At 40.0% G+C, this 25,287-nt stretch overlaps 1 long non-coding RNA gene across 1 annotated transcript in view; it reads left to right on the forward strand.

Moving 5' to 3' along the window:
• Window positions 1-729: 729 nt before the first annotated feature.
• The window catches only part of LOC142097101 (uncharacterized), a 29,009-nt gene continuing 4,451 nt past the window's right edge, over window positions 730-25,287 (forward strand). The window contains exon 1 of the long non-coding RNA XR_012678127.1: window positions 730-817. This is a non-coding gene — a long non-coding RNA (uncharacterized LOC142097101). The remainder of the gene's footprint in view (window positions 818-25,287) is intronic.

Consider the following 25,287-nt stretch of genomic DNA (forward strand, 5'->3'; position numbering starts at 1 on the left):
AAATCCAGGATGCGGGAGAAATGCCAACGAGCCCGAGACTGAACCGAATTTCGGGAGTCTCCCGGACATTCCGGGAGAGTTGGCAAGTATGGCATAAAGCATAGAAAAGGAGTAACTTCGCACTTGGGCAAAACCATGTTGCATTGGAGGGGGAGGTAAATGTAAAATGTGAGGACAGATTTATAATTAGGGTTGGGCAAGTCCTAGATCAACTGTAGATTTCAGTGTAAAAATAAAGCTATCAAGTATTTGTGTGCTACATGAAAAAACAGACAGTATTTAACTTATGTGCAGAATAATAAACTAATTTGCACCCCTATTGTAACATTGTTTTGCTCTCCCTAATGACTCAGACCCTAGATCACATTTGTTGTACAGAGTGCAATCAGTTGTTCTGTTATCAACTATTATCATAGTCAGAGATCTGTCTGCAGTGTTCTTACATGAGATTACATTTGGTCTAATATGCATCAGAAATGGTACATATAGGTTGGTGAATGTGTACAAGTGTTAGCGATATATATATAGATATATATCTATATATCTATATATACACACACACAGATTTCTGAAGTGTGTGTTGATCACATGTCACAGACACATTTGTCTCCATGCAGAGCCCATAGTGACTGAGCCACTTGTATAACTCAGTCAGTAATAGAGACACAGAGTAAGAGGTTCACCCACCTCAGACTGATGTTCTGGTAAATCTTTATTTATGAAACTTCCCCTCAGCAGAATGAGCACCCCAGGAGCTGTACTATTTATATCTTCATTACTCAGCTCCATTCTCAGCATCATCTCAGGACACAGACAGGTACATTACTGACAGAGCCAGATTCTGTATACTGGAAGTTATCCTCACTCTGTGTTCTGTATGTGTCATGTGTGTCCCATGTATATGTGTATTTATATACACAGTGGACAAAATGGGCAGGAATACAACAGAATGTCTAACTCACCACTTAATCACGTCACAAACTAATTTGTCTCCAATGCAGAAGCCATAGTGGCTGAGCTATTTGCATAGGCTTTAAGTGCATTGCAGGCTCCAGGAAAATGGCCGCCGTTTATGTAACTCAGTCAGTAATAGAGACACAGAGTAAGCTGTTTGTTCACCTCAGTGATGTTCTGATAAAACTTTATTTATAAACTTCCCCTCAGCAGAATGAACACCCCAGGAGCTGTACTATTTATATCTTCAATACTCAGCTCCATTCTCAGCATCTATCTCAGGACACAGACAGGTACATTACTGACAGAGCCAGATTCTGTATACTGGATGTTATCCATAGGAGAGTGGTAAGAGAGACGTGTGCAGCCACGCCAAAAGCGGGTGTGACCACATAGAATTAGGGTCGTGGTAAACATGGGCATAGCTGCGCCTCTTTAGACATGACATGATGTATTCAAATGTTGTTGCTCTCACCTACCTGTTATTGCAGCTTTCACAACCTGGTACTGGATTCTTGTATGTATCCTGGGATGTTGGGACCTGTTGGTAAATGTAAATATGGAAAACCGAGCAATTGGAAGTGTTGCAAGTGAACACCGTACATAACACAGCTCACACAGTATATATTATAATAATATATTACATTTATCACATCCTCCCCAGCCACATCACGTCATATATATTACATACATTATAATACATTATCACTGACCCTCTAATAGATATGTCTGTGAAGATAAACGTACCCATTGATATTATTCATATGCGTGAATGACAATACAGCCACAGGTAGTGAACAAAAAAAGAAAATGAACACAATTTTAAGACCTGTCTACCTAGGAGGTGAGTTCCCTTCTGGGACATTCCCTACAGATTCTGAACAGACCAAGGTACTACAAGCATAGGGATCATTGATCACTGTGACACCAGCAGTATATTACTGGATATATGAAATTATTATATTAACATGTACTTCATTTCTTGGTGCAAATCACTGTAATGTACAGATGTAAAGAACAGGAGGATCATAACTATGGAAATGCTGGATTATATTATGAATCCTAAGTGGAACATATAGTATAGAATAAGGATTTATTTTGAATGAACTATGTATGGAAAAATACATAAAAAAAATATGATATAAAGGATAACATGATTACTTTTAGAATATAGATGCACAAATTATAGATTATACTATATTAAACATGAACTATAGGATGTTCATAGAGCGTAGACATGAATTATAGATTATAGTGACTGATAATATAGATGGTCAGACATGTGCACGCTTACTGTTTAACAGTATGTGGAGTGTAGAATGGAGATCAGGCATTTGTACAGAGTGGAGTAAAGATCAAACATTTTATATGGAGTCTGTAGTGGAGATTAGAGATGTTGCATAAAGCTGAAATAAGACATGTTGTATAGAGTGGAGGCCAGACATGTTGTATGTGGTGGGGAGTTCAGACACATTATATGAAACAGATCAGGCATGTTGTAAGGAGCAGAGATCAGAGATGTTATATGAAGTGGAGGTCACAATTGTTGTATGAGGTGTGGAGTGGAGATCAGACACAATGGGCCTGATTCACTAAGGAACGTAAAGCAAAAAAAAAGGAGTAACTTTGCACATTAGCAAAACCATATTGCAATGCAAGGGTTGCAAATTAGTTTATTATTTTGCACAAAAGCACAATACTGCCTGTTTTTTTCATGTAGGACACAAATACTTGAGAGCTTTATTTTTATACTGATATTTAAAGTTGATCTAAGACATGTCCTGCCCCAAATATAAATCTGCCATCACATTTTAAATTTACCTCCCCCTCCAATGTAACATGGTTTTGCCAAGGTGAGAAGTTACTCATTTTGTTTGCTTTATTTTCCTTAATGAATCAAGACACTTTATTGAGCGAAGATCAGACATGTTATATGAAGTAGAGGTCAGACATGTTGTATGGGGAGTGGAGTGGAGTTCAGACATGTTATATGAAACTGAGATCAGACATGTTGTATGGAGCGGATCAGACATGTATGGAGTGGAGATCAGAGATATAAAGATCAGTACATATTTCAGAGCTGGGGGGTTCTGGGACATGAGCTGCGCGGTAAGATTTACTATGATGGTCAGGCGGTATGTATCTGCTCAGCAGATGTGTTTGATAAAACCTCACAATGAGATATATTGTCAGCAGTGACTTAGTAAATGCTTTTTCCTTTCTGCAGCGAGAGAGTGGGAGTACCCTCAGCAGAGCGTATATATGTCTGATAACGCCGGTGTCTAGAACACTGCGCAGGGCGGCAAAGGATCTGGCCTATCTGTATACATTATCATTGTATAATTACCAACTGGCTCAATAATATATATCCATGGTGACTGGATTAATTATTCTGTATGTTGAGTTAAGATACACCGCTACTACACTTTACAGTAGGGGTGAGGGAAGTTGCGGCAGTATTTCATGTGATTCAAGTTTTGCGGCAGAGTGGCTACTCCGCATAGCTTGATGTTCCGGAAATAGAATCTTCAGAATGTTAAGGGCAGAGTAGTGCAAGACCCTCAACTGTTAGAACCTCTTCGCCAGATGTTAACCTTTAGCAGCCTCCTTTCAAAGGAACTAGTTATGTTCCAGAATACTCGGTTGCCCTCAGGACTTAAGCTCGGGTAGTAGCAGTTGTTGATCCAGCATTTGCCTGGTGGAGTGGATGGACCACAGTAGGAGGTAGTGAGCAACCAGAATGTAATTGGCAAAATTCAGAGTCAGGCAGCCAGGGATCAAGAGTAGAGAAGACAACAGAATCCTTTAAACAAGACAGGAGTCAGGGCAGGTAGAAATATGAGAGCAAATCCAGATAACAAAGTCAAGAATTAGGAGTGGAGAAGACAGGAGAATCCTTAGAATAATCCAGGTCAATTACAGAGCGCAGAAGAGGTCAGGATACAAGGCACACTAGGGCAAGCAGGGACTGTCACTAGCATTGGTATGCTGCTAGGAAGAGGTTTATAAAGGCAGCAGCACCAATCAGAAATTTCAAGATAATTAGTAGCATGTGTGTGGTAAGTACAGTTGCCAGACTGGGAGCTGAAGAGAAGCTTATTGCTATTTACCTAGCAACCAGCTGAACTGCAGGATTGATCCTACACATGGTTGCAGTAGTAATGTACAGCTGACAATCATGAGAGATCCTATTTCTTAACACAGAATCTGTCTATATTATGCCATTCCACAGACGTGTGAAGTTCTGGTATTAGATTCTCAGGTTCCGCCTTTGCTCCAGCATTCCGCACTGTATTGGTAAATGTGCATTTTGCAGAATGAATAGAGGTGGGATAACTCGGTCAGTTAATTCTGTGCGGTGCGATTGGGTTAGGTCTCTGCTGGAGAAACCTGCTAAATTTTGCAGATATATGCATAATGACCTGAATATTTCGCAGAGCGGTTTTCAAAATCTCTAATATACATTATTTCCATTTTCTCCAAACCCCATTGTCAACATCAGTCACTTTAATGCCTGAAATCCTCCAAGTTCCTAGTCCTAATCAACGTGATTCAACAAAAATTAAGCCTTAGCTTCAGACCACCAAGTGTTATAGGTTCAGCCAATCGTTTCTTCAAATTCTGAGATTCTTGGTCAGCAGACGGAACAGAATTAAACCTCTGGTGATTCATCTCTTGTGTTGTGCTCAGTATGGAATCCCTCCCAGTCACAAGGAGGAATTATCTGACAGCGTCATCACAACGTTATTTGTAGATGACAAATTCAGCAAAAATGGCAATGCAAAATGTCACTGGAAGATTATATCAGTGAAACTCTGCACCTCTGTTAAACAACCTCATCCACTGCAAAAACTGGAATTAGCACAAAATATTGCTGAGATTTTGTTCAACGCTACAATATATGGTGGATGCATCTGTACGAACCCAATGGAAGACATTTACAAAGCGATGCAAAACCAACAAGCACAACAGAAATCTATATTTACACGGTAGCGTCAGTAGTGATTCTCTCCAGCGTTGGACTGGCCGGCCGGGGAGCCAGGGTATTTCCCGGTGGGCCCCGATGCTTTATAGCAGGTGTGGAGGCGACGCAATCGCAGATGAGAGGGGTAAAGGGCACGAACGGAGGGGGGCGCAATTGCGGGTGCTGGGTGGTGCGCAGCCGCGGAGGTGGGAGGAGTGAAGAAAATGCTATGGGGTCCCAAAGTGCTGTGCAGCAGGCAGGAAGTCACTTCACTTCCTGTCTGCCTGATATGAGGAGCGATGGTGAGAGCAACTACAGGTAAGTGAGGAGGGGGCTGCCTATCTATACTAAACTATAGGAGGGCTGACTATACTAAACTATAGGGGGGGCTGACTATGCTAAACTATGACTATACTAAACTATGGGGGGCTGACTATCTATACTAAACTATAGGGGGGCTGACTATCTATACTAAACTATAGGGGAACTGACAATACTAAACTATAGGGGGGGCGACTAAATACTAAACTATAGTGGGGGCTGCCTATGCTAAACTACAGAGAGGGGGCCTGTTATAATGTGTGAGGGAAAGGGGGGGCTGTCTTAATAGTACATGGGTAGAAGGTAGGCTATTAATTTGATGGTGGAGTTTAGGTGGGAGCTAATTATTTAATGGTTGCTATTTTATTTGTGGGATGATAGTGGGGCAATTTAATTTATTGGTGGGGCCTATTAAATTAAGATGGGGTGATGGGACCTTTAATTTATTGTTGGGGTGGTTTGGGTCTAAAATTGAGTGTGTGGAGGAGGATTATCTATTAAATGTGAATATTAATTATGTAATGCCGGGAATGGTCGTGGTAAATGGTTATATTAAACATAAATACTATAAATTTAATGTTGGGGTTGGTTGGAGGGAAATAGATCTAGGTCCTGATTCATTAAGGATCTTAACCTAAGAAACTTCTTATTTAAGTATCCTGGACAAAAGCATGTTACAATGCAAGGGGTGCAAATTAGTTTTCTGTTTTGCACATAAGTTAAATACTGACTGTTATTTCATGTAGAACACAAATATCAACTTTAAATTTCAGTGTACAAATAAGCTATCAAGTATTTGTGTGCTACATGAAAAAACAGTCAGTATTTAACTTATGTGCAAAACAGAAAACTAATTTGCACCCCTTGCATTGTAACATGGTTTTGTTCAGGAGACTGAAATAAGAAGTTTCTTAAGTTAAAATCCTTAATGAATCAGGCCCCTATTTATCAAAAATGAGTACTATTACTTTAATGTTGGGGCTGGAGAGAGGCCTAATTATTAAATGTGGGTGCTGTTGATTTAATGGTGGGGATGATTGAAGTTTTCTAAATTTCATGTACCCATTTTTTTTCCCCAATAGAGCCTCCAAGGATCCACACAAGAACAGGTGGTTAAAGTGACAAGACAGGTAGGAGAGAGCAGGACAGTTTGCCAACTGTCCTGAATCTGGTGGGACAGTTCTGAATTTGGGTGACTGTCCCGCTTAGTCAGGATTTGGTCCAACTACAAGGACAGTTGGGAGGTATGTCCCACTTCACACTGTACTGCTGGTGAAGGCAGAGCTGCGTGCATCTAACAGTAGTACACACAGCACTGCCTGTGTATTAGTCTAACATTTGTCTAAAATGATAATAAATGTCTTAAGTGCACCAGGCTCCCAGCACCCCCTTTGCAGCACTACATGGTATTACGTGGGCCGCCTCAGTCATTGTTTTATCTGGTGGGCCCTTCATACCCCAGTCGGACACTGATTCTCTCTATAAATGTATTTACAGATGCTAAGTACGTCTTTATAATACCCAGAAACGGATATTCTATAATACATTTTTCTGAGAAGCAGAAATTTGCTGAGAGTCACAATCAGGAACTGGAGGGACAGGAATCTCCATTCTCACAGTCTCTTTGGCGTCTTATAAAACCCATCAATCCAGGTGTCAATTAATCACAAGGAGACAGAAAAATATTCACAACAATATGGAAATATTCATACACAGAAAACACAACAATATTCTGCCGAAACCTTCACAACACAACCATTGTCACAGAATTTTACAGAGATTCTTTTATGTTATAGAATAAAACAGTTTCATCATCCAGATTTCTCAAATGTGTAAACCTGGATAACATTTCAGCCCACATATTTTAATACCAGAATTATCACCTTCTCTTTGTTTTTAGACCTTTTCTCCTCTTCCCTGGTGACCACATCACATTGACAAAGATTGTCCCACATACAGTACAATCTACACTAAGCGAGTGTTCTATTGTCACGGAACTGACTAGAGAGACTGTATCAGCCGCGGATCGTTCTTCAAACTAGTTTGATGGATTGAAACAAGAATTCACCAGATTTTGTAGAATTATTATTCAATTAAAACACTTAAAAAAAATCGAACCAGCTAGACCATGTTAGAGCTGGTTTGGACATGACTGAGGCGGCTTGTGCATCTGTAAACCAGCTCCAATGTTCAAGCTTTAAAATTGAATCATTAGTGCCATTGGGCTTTGCATTTCAGTGGACCTTAGCGCTATGGGCTTTTCCCACCTTGTGTTATGTCCAAACTTAAATTGATACACTTTTTAAAAAAAAATTGTCAAGCTCGAATGTGAACAGAAAAGATGATCCCAGTGTTGTTTACAGGTTGCATTAAAAATGATTGTACATTTTTTTTTTTGTTATTGAAAAATATTATTTAAATAGGGGTTTTGCAATAACAAAAATTATAAACATTTACTTTAACATGATCTGAGAACTGTGCACGAGAACCTCAAATCTGAATAGCAAATGGAAAGCCTGGAATGCAAACAGTGAACTTTAAACGGCGACCACAAGCTGCAAATTTCAAACTTTGAGTTTGAATCAGGATCTGTAGACTATTATACCGCCAACATGTTTGAGGTCTTAGAACCGGTGAAATTCTATTGAATTTCAAAATGGTTTGAAATTTTGCGCATCTCATGAAATGACTAATACATGGAATTGATTTATATTGGGTGGGTTCAGAGACGCCCACACATACATCCTTAGTACAGCTCACTTCTAGTATCAGTGTTTTATCTCTAGATGTAATTAATCAATGTTTTTCACATTATGTTTTATGTACTTTAGTTTTTATTATCCTTTTATTGTAAAGTGACATTTTATACATCACTGTACATTGATTCCGTGACCGTGTCCTAAGTATCGGGCATGCATGTAAATGTGGTTATAGAATGAGCGCCCTGTGTGAGGGATTATCGTCCAGCCATCATAGATGAGCGGTGATGAACGCTCAGCCGAACCATGACCAGATCTTATAACCACATGACCAGATGTGGAGCCATTATTCCAATAGCGATTGAAACTGACAACTCGGGGTTGGTGAATCCCCAAATGGGGTTCTTCTCCAGGGACCTCCATAACAGATTGATCTCTGAGGTCTGTAAATATCTAGCACTATGAACACATGAGGTATTGGTTCATATTGTCACCAAACCATTGCAGCGAATAACCCAACGTGGAAGGTCCTCAGTTCCCGCAGGTCCCTCCGCTCTCATCTATGCGTCAGACATCACTGCTGGTAAAACATATACACTCACCTGTCAGGTAAGGAGGAAGAAATGTTACAAAAACGATGGATTCAGAATATAGGCTGGATGGGCAACAACTAAGACAACATTAGGCAATATTTTCAAGTAGAATATAAAAGACATAAGTGAGCGTTTGGTTACTCCCATACTCTCCATATGATATATAGAGTTGTTGTCAGCGCTTGTCCTTATCACTGTTGGTGCACAGCCCGGTACTCCACAGGGCACAGTGCAGGATATAGAAGCCAATGGATGCGATGCACCAGAACCTGCGCAGACACCTCCTACAGGGGCGACAATAAAGCAAACGCTTAATTTGGTACCGCAACTGTTCTGCTTACAACACTTTTTTATTATTTGTTAGTGGAGCTGTGATTTCCAAAGCTTAAGATCACAGATATATAGGGGCAATATGTCACCTAAATATAAACTATTGTGCGAGATCTTCTGTTCTGCTTCATATAAACACAACGTCACAATCTTTCTAATGACCCTTAGGTCAGAATTATTATCTGGAATAGTCAGGATCTCCTGATCTCTCTCCTTCCCTCCTCGCTCTGGTGTCCAGTTACCTTTCCCTCATCTCCTTCTGTATGCCCATACACTTTATCAAACTTAACATGGAAATAACTGAACGCATTGTCTTCCCTCCATCAAGAGTCTCCTCCCCTTCCAATCTCTCTATCACTGATGACAACACCACTATCGCCTCTGTTCCCCAACACCGCTGACTGGGTGTTTTTCTTGATTCCTCCCTCTAATCCGTCCCTCACGTTCAATATTTTGCCCAATCCTGTTGCTTCCAACTCCACAACATCGCCAGTATCAAGAACCTTCCTCCCCTATGATGCCACCAAAGATCTTATCCAGTCACTAATCATTTCTAATCTCGACTACTGCAACCTTCTTACTGACCTCCCCTGCTCTCATCTCGCTCTTCTTCGATCTATATTTAATGCTGCAGCTAGACACATCCTCCTCTCTCTCCCCGGTCCACATCTGCCTCCCCTCTCTGCCAAACCTTACACTGGCTCCCCTTCCCCTACAGAATCTGGCTCCCCTTCCCCTACAGAATCCTCTTCAAACTCCTCACCCTCATGTACAAGGCATGTTTCAGCCTGTGCTGAATATCTCTTGCGCCCCAGTAGGTGTGTTGGGAGTTGTAGTGTTATTTGTTTATTGTATTATAATATCCATGTACTGTCTTGTTTGCCCTCTGTACGACACTGTGGACCTCATAAATAAGTTATTAATAATAATAACAATAATAATCTATTTCATATCTATATATCTCATATCTATATGTCTGTTATATCTGTAGGATATATATGTGTCAGAGAGGCTAGAAGCAGCATTAGTATAATATACGCGTACACATTTAGAGGACGTTTTGTTCTTAAACAGGCTATAAAGAAAACGTCAACATGGAATCTACAGTACAGCAAACAAATCAGTTATTAATTGCCCTGAAATCTGTTTCATGATCATCCTGCACAGACATGACACTGACCAGAAAGTGATCTGTGAACCAGATGACATGAAAATCCTCTATGGATTTATCCACAGGGGTCTGAGCATTCAAACCAAGTTGCAGCCGGATCAGACAATGTTATTATTAGTAATATACCCAACTCACCATAAAATCAATGTGCAGTATTTTGCCTTTCTATGTAAGAAACCAGGGAGATGCCACGTTTGATGTTTTGTTCTGAGGTTTCTGATTGGTCACTACCAGGTACCAGTCACCGGATCCCCGTGATTTAATCATTGTTATCATTTTTCCCGGGGCTCCGTGAGTCATATCACAGGAAACAATTGACCTCTGACACTGCAGATGGGTGTAAAAGTGGGGGGACCTATATGATACCACAGTTGAGGATATGCAGCTTCTGATTGGGCCTCTCTGGTCAGCTGACAAAGCAGCCAGAGATCTGAGAAACACATTGTATCTGATGAGTGGAGGAGAAGTATTTGTTCTAATATTGATTTTTACTAATTTTATAATTTTGTTATTAGTGTGTTTCTTGTTAAAAAAAATCTTCTGATCACTCTCTGTTATAAAATAATTTTAAATTAGAAGTACAGTAAATTTGGTTGGTGAGGAAATATTCATTTTCATGTATATAAGCTATTTTTATGTGAGCGTTTTCCACTGAAGAGATTTTAAGGATAGTAGTGGATATAGGGTAAAAATAGGACTGCAATATTGAGTCTGGGGGTATTTTCACAATTGAAACAGATTGGCGGTTGCTTACTCTGGATTAATTTCAAATATAAGTGCAGGATCGCAGGAGATCCAAAATAGGTTGAACTTGATGGACTGGTGTCTTTTTTTCAACCTCATCAACTATGTTACTATGTTAAGTGACCAACAGACATCGGTATATCAGGTGAGTATTTAAGCACAGTATTTTGCACTTCCTATCCTGCAGTGTGCACTATTGGTGTTCCCATTGTCTTGTTTTGGGGGACACAATTTCCAGAAGAGTGGAAAATCAGAAGATAAAATTTTCCTATATATCCGAATATACAGTCAACACATTTCACTGGCAGACATTGGTGTAAGAATGTCCACTGTGCGTGTATGACCGTAGGTGAGTGTTTGTTTCTTCAACATTCAAAGGAAATCACGAATCACACAGCGTAGATTCATGTATTTCTATTGTTTCCAGTTTCACATTGGAGTTCCAAGGATCTATACGCTCCGGAACATCCCTCCCATTCATGTTATACAAATGAAAATATCATGGTTCACTGAAGAATGTACTAATAAAAAAGAAAAAGTTTAAAAAAAGCTAAATAAAGTTTGAAAACAAACCCTCCACCTTGGGCCATACATTAGGACATATTTATGGAAATCTCTGAGTGTGTGCAAAATAATTAAGTAAATTTAATGAAAATAAAGCATTTTTGTTACACTATATATATATATATTAATTTTATGTATTTAACCATAATAAAAAAAGAGAAACAAAGGAAGCCAAAGTAAAATGCACAGGAATTAAACAGAACTTGCTTAGTGAATGTGGATTAACCAGCCCTAAATGGAGGCCACGGTCTGATGGGTGTAATATTCAGTGGCTGATCCTGTTTTGTCCTCTGTGGAATCACACCGCAGGTCTCTAGTAATAGGCCAGTTATTGCCACAGAAAATCTTTAAACTTTGTATCAGGAGGAGTCACAGAATTCCAGTACAATAGGAGCCCTGAGCTTGATACATACAGAGAATTCTTCACACACTGACTAAATAAAGATTAATATTAGACTATGGTTGTAGCAGATGGACGCGGTTCTCTTTGCTTGTTGTGTTTCTCTTTGTAGCTCTATCTCACGGCGTGAACGGTCTTTTATTCATTTGCTGAGGAATCTGCCGGCTCCCAGGTGTGAATTCCACCATGTAGAGAGTCCATGCATCAATGTGAGTCATGAGGGAAAATATTCCACTAAATGAGATTGTTTCATACTGACCTCTGTGTAGTAATCATCCACTGTCAGAATGTGTTTTCCAGATTAGCACCAGAAGAGGGGAACGCTGCAGGCACGGAACAGAAGAACACAACATATTCTAGGACTGGTCATTTCTGGGGCTTCTCCAGCAGTGCAGCTGGGCTGCAGTTTGTAATTTGTATAATAATTGACATTAATTCTACAGCAATTGGGAAGAGTGGGGAGAAGAACAACTGGAGTGAAGTGATTGTGAAGTGGTTACTCCACAGATTCTGTACAGGAAAGTACAACATATATGTTTTCTTCTTACACTCACACAGGTAAAGGGTTTTGAAGATCGGGGTCAGTTCTCCCCACACACACATGGTTAACGTGGGCAAAATTGCCTCTTGTCCGTGATGGAATTGCCACGTGTGTGCAGCCACTACAGGACCAAAGTTGAGGATGGCCTGGCAATGCCTCTCCAAGGCCCCCGCGCCGCCAGTCCATGTCCCAATGCCCACTCCTGGCTCAGATAAGAGCGGAATCCTCTTTTGGGAGGCACATTGGTCAAGTGACTTATTGAGTGTTCTTATTTACCCTGTGATGCCCCCACACCGAGCGGCAGCTGTTGATATGGAGGGTTAAGAAGCTGCCAACTGCTTTTCCTCCATGTTGGTATGGGTAGGGGGTTTGGTGCCATGATATCACAGCCCGATGCCACACTACTAGAAGAAGAAGAAGATCCTGAGATACACAGATGGTTAGGTGGATGGAGGGGAGGAACCGTGTCTGTGGGGTGGGGGGCTTCATGTTCACAGGGGTACATGCTCTTACCCTGAATGACACTAACTGAAATATTCCAGACTTCAGTCAGTCCTGGCCCAAACTGCAATTGGCCGGTGACCACTATGAGTGTGTGCTCATCAGACAACCTCACTGATAGAACCTACTGGGATCCTACCTGAACACTGAATGGTTACATCGACCAGTCACCCATATGTGTTTTCTTATACGATATACAACCAGGGATAAGAGGTCACCTTTACTGCTTTGGCATCTCTCGGAGGAAGCAAGGACACACGCTAAGTTCAATTGAATAACCATTTTAACCCATCAGAAGCTAATCAAAAATATTCAAGAAAAATAAAGGAAAAATACACAAATCAAACTAAATGACCCCACTGGATTATTTGGTTAAACAGATTGTTCCATGTAAACTGTCTATGGTGAGTTTTCCATGAAAATAATATCTGTACAATAAAATACAATTTGCAAATAAAAAAACATTAATTATCCTCTGTTACCAACCATTGTACTCTCTGGAAGCCCCCGGCAGAGTCTCTCCCACGGCGGTCTCACATAGTGATATTGGCAAGTTGCCCGATCTTGGTTTTTACGTACCCCAAAAGCAATCAGCAGCCGAGAATCATCAGACCCCAGACAATCCTTCAGGACCCTCTGTGACCTGAACGTGACTTCCCATATTGAAGCTGACACCGTATCTAAATTAGGTGCCCCGTTCCCAATATAAAAATAACCCCCATTTCTGTACTGCGCACACTACCGCATATAGCTGTCTGCGCATTCTTGACGTACATTTCCCTGCACCTGGAGAGGTGGAGCCTGGGCGGACCAGCATAGGCAGTGTATAGTAAAATTGTGTTCACATTATTGTGACACAGACCTGGACGCAGATACGCCTTTTAGGAGATGTATCTACTGCGGGTGCAACGACACATCATGGTGATGACCAGCAGCACTATCATCCGCTTCTTATTAGCTGATTGCGGATTGACATCTCCAGCTGATGATACTTGAGCCATTAGCATTGCAGCATATTATATGAAGAAGTGGACATTATTTTTTTGCCATTGGACCAAGGCAGGAAAGAAGATTCCCAGTGAAAGGAGAAGAAAACAATGGATGTAGGGTGTTTGTATTTAATTACATGCAACGTTTATGTTTACTAATAACTGACCAGACATTATTCTCTCTTACATATACAACATTTCATTATATTATGTGTACAGGGTAAGGTGACTTTATCATCATCATTATCATCATTTATTTATATAGCGCCAGCAGATTCCATAGCACTTTACAATTGGGAACAAACAGTAATAAAACAATACTGGGTAATACATACAGAGAGGTAAGAGGGCCCTGCTCGCAAGCTTACAATCTATGGGATCATGATTTGATACACAAGGGTAAGTGCTACATCATATTGAATATTTGTCCAGCTAGAATGCAAAGGTTACAAAGTATTTAGTGAGCTGTATGTTCAGTCACCAACTATGTTGGTCAGAGGGTTGTTAGCTGTGTAGAGGGTGGTAAAAGGATAACCCAGGGAGATTAAGAGGGTGGTAGAGGAATATTATAAGCTTGCTTGAAGAGGTGGACTTTCAGAGAACGCTTGAAGGTTTGTAGACCAGTGGAAAGTCTTACTGTGCGAGGGAGGGAATTCCACAAAGTGGGTGCAGCTTGAAAGAGGTCCTGTAACCGGGAATGGGAGGATGTGATGAGAGTGGAACAGAGACGCAGATCTTGTGCAGAATGGAGGTGTCGAGTAGGGAGATATTTTGAGACAAGTGAGGAGATGTATGTCGGTGCAGTTTTGTTGACGGCCTTGTATGTTAGTAGAATAATTTTATATTGGATTCGTTGAATAATAGGCAACCAATGCAAAGACAGAGTGGCTCAGCAGAGGAATAACGGTTTGCATTTACTACTAACTGTCTGGCCACGTCTACTCTATCATGCGGCATAAGTTTACCTACACCTGGTGCAAATGCAACTGTTGTTGAGCTGGTGGCATTTTGAGTTGCGTCCGACTCATCATGACGCTCTTTTACACATGTCTTTTCCTACATACTTTTAGAGCAAAAATGCTTCAATCTATAAATATTAAGTTTAGTGACCCTTTTATGTTTGTATTATAAAGTTACAGGCAGTCACAACTCATTTAGTCTACTTTATTTTTCTAGTAAATTTATTAGGATGTTGTTGTATATAAATTTGTTCACACTTAGATGCTTGAAAAAGTTTTAACTGTTTCAACATTCGATCAGATATGGCCAGTCGAGGGTCTCAAACATGTTTACGGTGTGGTCTTTATGACAATTCAAGCTTGTGGCTCACATTTGTGTCCAGTGTTCGAAGTTCACATTGGAAAGTCATTAAACTTGAACCTGATCACTTTGCTTGCATTTATTTCATTTATTAAAAATCAAAAAACTTCAGGACATTTTCAGGCTTTTTAACAATTTTGAATACTTATAGTTACGTTTATAATTCTGCATTGAAATGCACAGACAAAAATTCCATTCGAGTGATAACATTGATGACTGCCTGAGCAGGGCTGTAATACCCAGAGTTGAGTGAAATATGTTGTCTTGAAGGCTTGCACTTTAACCCTCATGAGTTTGTCAATAAAGTTATTGCTTAAACTCTGATCTATTCATGTGAGAGAGTTACATGGGTTTAAGGTCAGAGGTCATTCAGACAAACTCATTCTGAGTAATTTTATTCGTCCAGGTGTCTTTGATTCAGCCGTTACCCTGACACCTCGCTCCCTAAACATGGTCTGACCTTTACAAGATTTAGCACAATACAGTAAAATAAAATTGTCTCTGGGAAAACGGAGAATCTTAGTGTAAGCACAATTCTGCTGAAAGCAATAATTATAATAAGATCCCTGTCAGAATATTGTATTATCCAGAAGAAGGTGGGGGATTTCCACGGTCACAAACATACCAAAATATCAACCCGTCCTGTCAAATAAAACCCAGACAAATAACTTACTGTGTCTCATCCTGACACCTCCTTTTAAGAATGTTTTTTAAAATATATATTAACCTCTTCTCTCTTCATGAATCTTCCTGTGGATTATGAACTTCTGAGAACGATGGTTCTGTATCATCATCATATATCGCATATTTCATCCAAACACAATGGGGAATATATTCCAGTGCTACAGAAATAGTGGCAGAAGGAATGCAGGAGAGGGGGCAGAAGATTATGAGGATATTAGATTCGTTTTTAGAAAATGTTTCTCAAAGATAAATTGTAATAACCCTTAAACCATCAACAAAGCAAAACGTATTTAAAACCAACATTTTAGATCCTTGTGTACAGACTTGGTTTAAAAACAATGAAGTGTCTTTGGCTGATGTTCCCTATCACTCATCCCTATGATTCCCCCATTATAGACAAAGTCATCCCTACAACTCATCCCTACATTTCATCCCTACCACTCATCCTTACAACTCACCTCTACCACTCATCTCTACCACCCATCTCTATGGTTCCCTCACTATGGACAAAGTCCTTTCTGCCACTCTTCCCTACGACTCATCCTTACCACTCATCTCAACCAACATCTCCCTAGGTTACCCTATTACCACCCTCTACACAGCTAACACAAGACCACAACCCTCTGACCAACATTGCTGTGTGACTGATCACACAGCCCACTCAATTTTTACCCACTTTTACCCTTTACATTCTAGCTGGTCCAATGTGCAATATGATGTAGTACATGACCTTGTGTTTCAAACTCCCATTGTCCCATAGATTGTAAGCTTGCGAGCAGGGTTCTCTTACCTCTCTGTCTGTATGTATTACCCAGTATTGTTTTATTAATGTTTGTTCCCAATTTTAAATTGCTATGGAATTTGCTGGTGCTATATAAATAAAGGTTGTTGATGATAATGATGATGATCCCTACAACTATTTCCTACCACTCATCTCTATCACTCATCCCTGCAACTCATCCCTATGGTTCCCTCACGACATACAAAGGCCTTTCTGCAACTCTTTCCTACCATTCATCCTTACCACTCATCCTTTCCATTCATTCTTACAACTCCTTTTTACCACTCATCTCTACCACTCATCCTTACAACCATCCTTACAACTCATCCCTACCATTCATCCTTACATCTCATCCCTAACACTCATCCTTACCATTCATTCTTACAGCTCATCCTTACCATTCATCCCTATCACTCATCCTTACCACTCATCCTTACCATTCATCCCTATCACTCATCCTTACCACTCATCCCTACCACTCCTCCCTAGAACTCATCCCTACCACTCATCCTTACATCTCATCCCTAACACTCATCCTTACCATTCATCCCTATCACTCATCCCTACCATTCATCCTTAAATCTCATCCCTAACACTCATCCTTACCATTCATTCTTACAGCTCATCCTTACCATTCATCCTTACCACTCATCCTTACCACTCATCCCTACCACTCATCACCGAGAATCGCGTCATCTTGGTGAAACCTGGGATGCGGGAGAAATGCCAGCTCGTCCGGGAGACTAACCCGAATTTCGGGAGTCTCCCGGACTTTCCGGGAGAGTTGGCAAGTATGATATGTATGTGTGTGTGTTTACGTGTCTATATGCATATAAATGTATGCATGTATGTATGTACGTACGTACGTACGTACGTACGTACGTACGTACGTACGTACGTGTAAATATGTGTATGTTTGTATGTATGTCTGTTTATGCCTGTATTTATATATGTGTGCATGTATATGTGTCTATTTGTGTGTATATGTACATGTGTGTAGATACACAGTGTGTGACAGCTTCTGCTGTGTACTATATAAATTCCTATATATATATATATATAACGTTCCTTTTCTCATTCCCTCACACTCTAATTGCTCAGTCTGCTCCTCTACAGCTCATAAGAAACCTGTCTGTACATCGTACAAACCATTAATACTTCTCTATTATAGATATCTATTAGTCTGCTACAGACTGTGCGTCTCCTGGCAAATTCCTCTTTTATCTTCTCTGTATTTGACATAATCAGCAACAGTGTATAATAATAAGAACATTTCTTTAACTCTGACCGCTACACTTTGTTCTTATTATACAGAATATATACTATATATATATATATATTGTATTGGTAGATTCTGTGTGAAGCTCAGAACCCCAAATAATTATCACTGATTCTCCTTTTATTATTATGAACTTAGCGTGTCTCATGAGTATAACACTGATAGAGATCTCCTTATCTGTGTTACATGTTTCCTTATACCACATATATGAATGGATGATATTATATGTGCATATATAACATGTATGCTGCAATATAAATAAAGGACTCTGGTGATATAGTATGTGAATGTACATCATGTGTGTGATATTATAAGTAAATATATGACGATTAACCTATAATTACATTTGCATGGCTGTAAATCCTCCTGGATAATATATATTTACAGGTCCCCTTATGCCACCAATGTGACACATTATAATAATATTTTAGGACATTATATTTAACTTGAATTTGTAATGGGGAAAAGAGAAGATAAATCTGACATTATTATGTTGGAGATAAACCTTTAGATTATTCACCTGCAAATGGCATAAAATGACTTTGGGGAGAAGAGTAATGATGATCTGACCCCGTATGTATTATTGGTGGGGTAACCCTTTGTTCCCCTAATTTGCTATTACATCATTAAGGGGTTAATTCATTGTTTGGTTCCTGTATATACCGTGTGTGTATTATCAGCGCTTCTGACAGTTACATTACATAGAAATTTGCAACTATAGAGAAGTTTCTGTTTAATGTAAAATGTGTAAATGATTTCCTGAATATTTGACTGCATTCATAGTACGTTTTTAAAATATACATCTATAGAAACATTTGAAACTTATCGTTTAAAATGTTCAGATTATTCTGTAATTCTCATGTTTTAAACTTGGTTTTGACAGGGATGTAAAAAATGCTTCGTTGTTTTTTTAATTAAATGAGTTTTCAGTGATGGTTTTAAAAATCATGTGAATATTAACTTCAATTTTCTTACAACAAATTCAGCAAAAGTTTACTAAATCAAAATTCATTTGTCAACTTTTAAAAACAGACAGAAGTTCATAGACCTTTGCACATTTAAATACAATCTGATTATTTTTAAGGTAATATTTTGCCATAAAAAAACAACTAATATTAATCAGCCCAACATAAAATATACAACTGATGCTTATAAATAATATCTTTATAAATGTATCAATACCATCACTTATAATTGGTAGAATTGGTTTACTGCATACCTGTGCTTTATAACATATCACTACGGCAGACGTGGCCTGTGGGTAGAGTATAATCTACTGGTATATCGGGGACATCCAGTGCTAGATTAAAAGACCCCCTTCTATTCTTTCTAGATACTTTATTTTCCTTGCCTCTGCGACCATGACTGAAGCCTTCAGCTCATCCCTCCTTGGCGTACATTGGAGGGACTCAAGAATGCCTGTCTGTTTGTGTCTGTATATAAGTTAAATTGCATGTCTTCTGGTTGATTATCAGTTTTTGTATGTCTGTACGAAATATAAAATAAATATGTGATAGATGTGTATGTTATTCCATGCTTGCTGACACCATGTAGTGAATGAACTTGTCCTCAGGTCTACGTACTACATCTTCCGCACACACAGTAATGTGCTCACAGTATTCTATGTAAAGTAACATTTAATGTTGATCAAAATCAACATTAAAGTTATTTTATTTATTTTTCATTTCTATTATATGATGGAAAGTTTATTTAATAAAGCTGGGTCAGATTTATCTAATATCTCGTTTGTACTTTAAGGTCAGCGTGGCTGGCGTGTCACAGAAATAAGAGTGTGGGTGGTCACCGTACAGGGGTCCATGCAGCAAATATATCTGACACATAATAGATGCGGAAACTACTGTTTCCGCATCTTTTATGTATGTTTTCTATGCATTACATGCCTAACGGAGGAGATGTCACAGAAATCTCCTCCGTTTAGGCTAATAGATTACTATGGGGACTGCGATGTTCTGCAATGCATCAAACTTTGATAAGCTGTGCATTGCGCAGACAGATGACGCCATCTCAGGATGGCGTTACCTGTCATTTCCTGTGGGATCGCTGAATCTGGTACAGTGAATGCGCTGTGCGCACGCGCACAGAACTTTCTATCACCGGCAGCGCTGATGGTAAATAGGAACAAAAGTTTGCAGCATAGGGGTCACTTCGCCGGGGCTCCAAGAGTAGCCCAGGCATGATGCTCTGCAGCAGTACCTAAATATGCATCATTGCGCATATTTAGCTGTACCGCATCTAATTGATGCATAGACCCCACAGTGATGGAATAAATAGCAGCTTCTCACTAAAGTACAGCCACCCTGCGTTACGGTGTAGGATGTGGCCCCTTTAAGCTGAATCCAGCCACTCCGAATAACGCAGGAAAACGCGCACTGCCAGTTCTGTGCTGGAAGAGGCCATCATGATAATTTCACAGTCCGGCGTCCTGAGCTGACCAATAAATACACAAGGACGATCAAAGGAGAGGGAGCTACGTTGGTGAGAGCCAGCAGTGTCCTAATCTTGTTAGTGTACGAGGTTTCTCTGCTGATCCAGGACCCCTGCAATCTCTCAATAGGCTTCACTTCCTCTACTTTTTTGTATCTGGGGGAAAGAAAAGTTTCTACCCCCCCCCCAAGGCTCCACCTCCCCCGTTTACCAAGTGTCAACAGTTGGCTGAGCAAGGCATCTCCATCCTTAGATCAGGCCCTGTGACCACTACACTAAGCTTCCAGCTGTTGCACCAATGATGAGGGAATTCTTCCAGGGGCTGCTGTGGCTTAGAGGGTGCTTGGCAACACTTTGTCTTGTGTTTTCCAGACACCCCACAAGGAGAGAAAGGTGCTGCATGAGAACTCAGGGATGGACATGCAACACTTCCTAACCCGCATCACAAGGATCATGAGTTATGGTGCATTTATCCATCATGTTATGGACCCTGATGCTTAGATTTGCCATCAGTGACATTACAGAACTGCAGCCTGATACGTCAGGGCTTCTAGTGGTGCATTAGTGAAAATAACTCTACAGTATAGTGATCTGACATATCAGGGAACTTATACAAGTACATAGAAGAGACAGACGTCACTCTCCATCCAGTGGTGTCTGTACATGTGAGGACAGGACTCTCCCTGCTCTTGTCGGTGAGGTTAGGAATTATAGGAAACCAGGGTACCGGTGGATCAGATGAGTTACCCCAGGGATCAGGGTCTTAAACACTAAATTATCTTGAAAGTATTTTAAAGCTTACCTGCCATTGCCGGTCACCGGTCAGCGGTAAACCACAGCGGCGGTAAGATGCCTATTTAGTATCGCTGCGGCACTTGTATCATATTTCTCTATCTGTGCACTGGCTAGTAGCTCATACAAGCGCATAGCCACAGAAACAGGCCCAGCACAGTGGTAAGTATCGCTCAGGTGCTCTGGTGAGATTTGTTTGATAAATCACGACATTAAAGGAATATCGGCCTTATCACCGAAGAAAGATCCTATTGATAAATAGACCCATTCAATTGTAAATATTAAATGAAAGGGGGATAAGAGCGATTCCAGAATATGTTCTGTTTAGACTCGGGACTAATAGCAGAAAATCTTACTCTACCAACAGAGTTGTAGATGTGTGGAAAGATCCCCCAGCGCAGGCGGTCGCAGGGAAGAGCTATAGATGGGATAAATACAGATCTGATCTGAGTTATTGCGCTTTTCACACACACGTGTCGCAGTCTGGTATCTGCAGCAAATCAGAATATTCTGGCATCACCATTATAAAACGTCACCATGTATCACAGTTCTGATTGGTCATTTCAAACTCAACCACTGGAAAAAGTTTTGCTCAATCCACAGATTCTGTCACACAAATTCCAGAATATCCATAGAAACGTGTCTGAGCCAGGTCACTAATCTCTAGGATGGGTCTGGAATAAGATAACAAGGTTATTAGGTCTTTATCTGCTGTTGTCCATCTATACTTCAAACCTACAGTCAAGAATAAAAAAACTATATTGCAGAGCTTGCAATCTACAGAGCTGCTGGGAACGGTCTCATTCTACAAAACTCTTCTCACCACATAACCCGAGTCTGTAAACAATCCCCCAATCATCTCAATGTCTTAAGCTCTACAACTGCCGAAATGGATTTTTCATTTTCAGGTTACAGACAATAGTTTCTTTATGTCTGGCTGCAGCTGGGGGTCTTATCATTCGGAATATCCCCCTAAGACCACATTACACCCTGGATATACGGATCTGTAATGGAGCCCTCACTCAGTGTGGGAATAACTCGCTCACATGTTATATTTCTCTGGTGGTCCCAAGTGCTGGGATATCGCACATCTTAATACAGATTTGCACCATTAAACTGGGAGTCACTCTGCAGTAAAAGGAGAAAACCCATCTATTATTTGTCTAAGTGCACCCATTGCATATAAATAGTGAAGGTTTATTAAAGGCTAATTTAATGTATACCTGCTGCAAAGCCATAAGGAGACCTGTGTATTATTTATGGAACAATGTAGGACACTAGTTTATCATTTTGCAATTTTGATGGTTTTCTTAAAGCAAAACCCACCCCAAATTTTTATTTACCAATAACCTTACCGGCCAATTAGCAGTCCTCCGGGGTCCCCAGAACCCCCTGGCTTAATAGAAACTGGGGCCTTAGGTCTATGAATGTCCTTGGCTACCCGGTCTGGCAATAGGATGGAGCCTCATTTCTAAAGATATTTGCTTTTTTTTACCGTTTTTCACCAATATTACCCTATATTCCTACAAAACAAGGCTTCTTAATTATAATGACAATGGTAGATTGTCTTATTGACATTATTTATTCAACTACAACAACACAAACATGTTACATATAAATAGATTTGTATTGTGATAATTCTATAAGAGACAACTAATAACGCTACGTGTCTATTATAGCTGCCACCTCTTCTAACGCTGTGATTACGGGGAATGGATGGAGAGATCGCTGGATGAGAAGCAGACAGAGCAATAAGGAGCAGTTACAGCGTCCCTATAATGAGGCTAAAATAATCTGCTTAAAATTTGATAGGATCAATATGTTACAACATGTGGTTGGACGATGGCCGCCATCAACCTGCGTGTGCCACGAGAAAGCTGGAATCATGCAGCAAACAGGCAGAACTCTGAGCAAACTGGGCCCTGATCCCGCTGCACGGGCTGAGGATACAGAGAGAGCATACAAATGAAAATACGTCCTCTGTACAGCAAACATATGTAACAGACACAAAGATTTTCAGAAATATTTCCTACACATACTCCATTATTAAAAAACATTCCACGAGAGTTAATATAAGACTTTTTATAACAATTATTTGATACGAGAGGGGACATTACAGCGCAGACTGGAGCGGAATTTACCTGTTCAGCGGTTCCCTCAGTTACTCCCCATTCAGAAAGGATTTAGGATTTTATTTGTTTCTGAAACCAACGAGACCACGTGAGCAGATTATCAGCAACGTAGAAATTGTGTCCTGAAAGATGTTTGTGCTATTTTCTGTCATACACGTTAATTAATAAGGCGGCCTAGACATATTCAGGATGTCACACAGTGATGTAATCAGTGGCATCATGAAAAGTGCTTTGTGTAAAATTAAGATTTGGAAATACAAAATCACTTTTTACAAAACATAACCACTATAGACACGTATCTAACCTTCCTTCTGTTCTAGACTCGTATCTGACTCTGCTTCAGTTATAGACACGTATCTAACCTTCCTTCTGTTCTAGACTCGTATCTGACTCTGCTTCAGTTATAAACACGTATCTAACCTTCCTTCTGTTCTAGACTCGTATCTGACTCTGCTTCAGTTATAAACACGTATCTAACCCTGCTTCCGGTCTAGACATGTATCTGACCCTGCTTCAGGTCTAGACTCGTATCTGACTCTGCTTCAGTTATAGACACGTATCTAACCTTCCTTCTGTTCTAGACACGTATCTAACCCTAATTTATTCACATCAGCTCCTTTCAAGAGTTCTAAAGCTTTAAGTCTTGCATCAGTCTTTCACAACAAAGAAAAGTAAGTAAACAATTTAAATAATTTAATTAAAATTAAATATTAAACACATTGCATAAAATAAGGCAACAAACCTGCTTTAATTGTACGGAGCAGCCGTGAGAAGTAATTAAACACACAAACACACTCGCCCGTGGCTTCAAGTAATACTGCAGGCTTCCTCTGGAGAGATGTTTACTTAATTAAAATTACTGTAATCATCTTTTTATAAAACAAATCATAGTCCAAAAACTGAAATCTGTGGTGCATGGGAAGAATATATTTCTACTGTTTAATAATGGAATTATGCCACAAGCAACCTTCACTCAATTTTTGCAAAGTATTTAAACAAACACGGTGTTCGGCCGCTGGTATCTGTCTTACAAGCTGAGGTGACTGTGGGTCAGTACCTTCGTGTTATATACATATATATATATTTCCTGTACAAACTAATAGATCAAAGCTTCAAGTCCACTGGGTCCCAGATGCAACACAGAGATTAACTCATTGTTTCTTAAAGATCTTGAATAGCAGAGAATTTCTAGAGCCACAAACAGACCAAATGTTAGGATATCTTTGTCTCAGGTGACATTGTAATAACATAAAAACGGTCATGTAAAGATCACATATGCAGCAATATGTTAAAGGTTTCTGTACATACAGCGAGATTTTCGTGTCCTTTATAGTTGGATGGAATTGCAGCGTCTAAGTCCAGGGCAATTCCAATCTGGACGGAAGGTAAATCCAGTCAGATGATGGCCACATCTCACCAGATTGTTGTCTCTATAGGCTCCTTACGTTTGGGGAACTGTCTATATTCCTACGTTATGTGTGATCGAATCTCATTCCCAATAACAGATGTATTGAAACAAAATAGACAGATTAACATAAAGAATTGCATTTGTATGTGTCTTTATTGATCCAATATTCGCTGTCTTCTGATATCATTCACCACACTCACTGCCAGATAGTGGTCATCTTCCGACCAGATTTATGGACATAACGACCCACACCATTACACCTTTATTGGGCCAATAGTCCAATATCACATGACCAGTATTAGAAAACGTTTGTGAACCTGATGGATTCTCTAATCAATGAGAAGATGATTGGGTGTGAGGTGGGGCAACATTCCTTATATAGAAACACAAACCTTGGTGGTCACTGGGGAATCCATCCTAGTGTTGCTGCTTGTGACAATGAAGAGGGCGAGCTGGACCCCAGACAAGTCTGGGTCCTGCATGAAACACCTCCCCTCCTCTTAAATGTGGGCAACGAACACCCACAGGATGATTTATGAAGGTACATCTATGGGAAGTAAGCATGGGACCTGAATGTCCACTCCCACCACTCAGGTGTCCCCTGTCTGGGCACTAACCCTTTCAATTAACTAGGAACTCACATTTTCTTCAAGAAATCTTGGAATCCAGAATTTG

Source organism: Mixophyes fleayi, chromosome 7, assembly GCF_038048845.1.
Source record: "Mixophyes fleayi isolate aMixFle1 chromosome 7, aMixFle1.hap1, whole genome shotgun sequence".
Taxonomy (NCBI): domain Eukaryota; kingdom Metazoa; phylum Chordata; class Amphibia; order Anura; family Limnodynastidae; genus Mixophyes; species Mixophyes fleayi.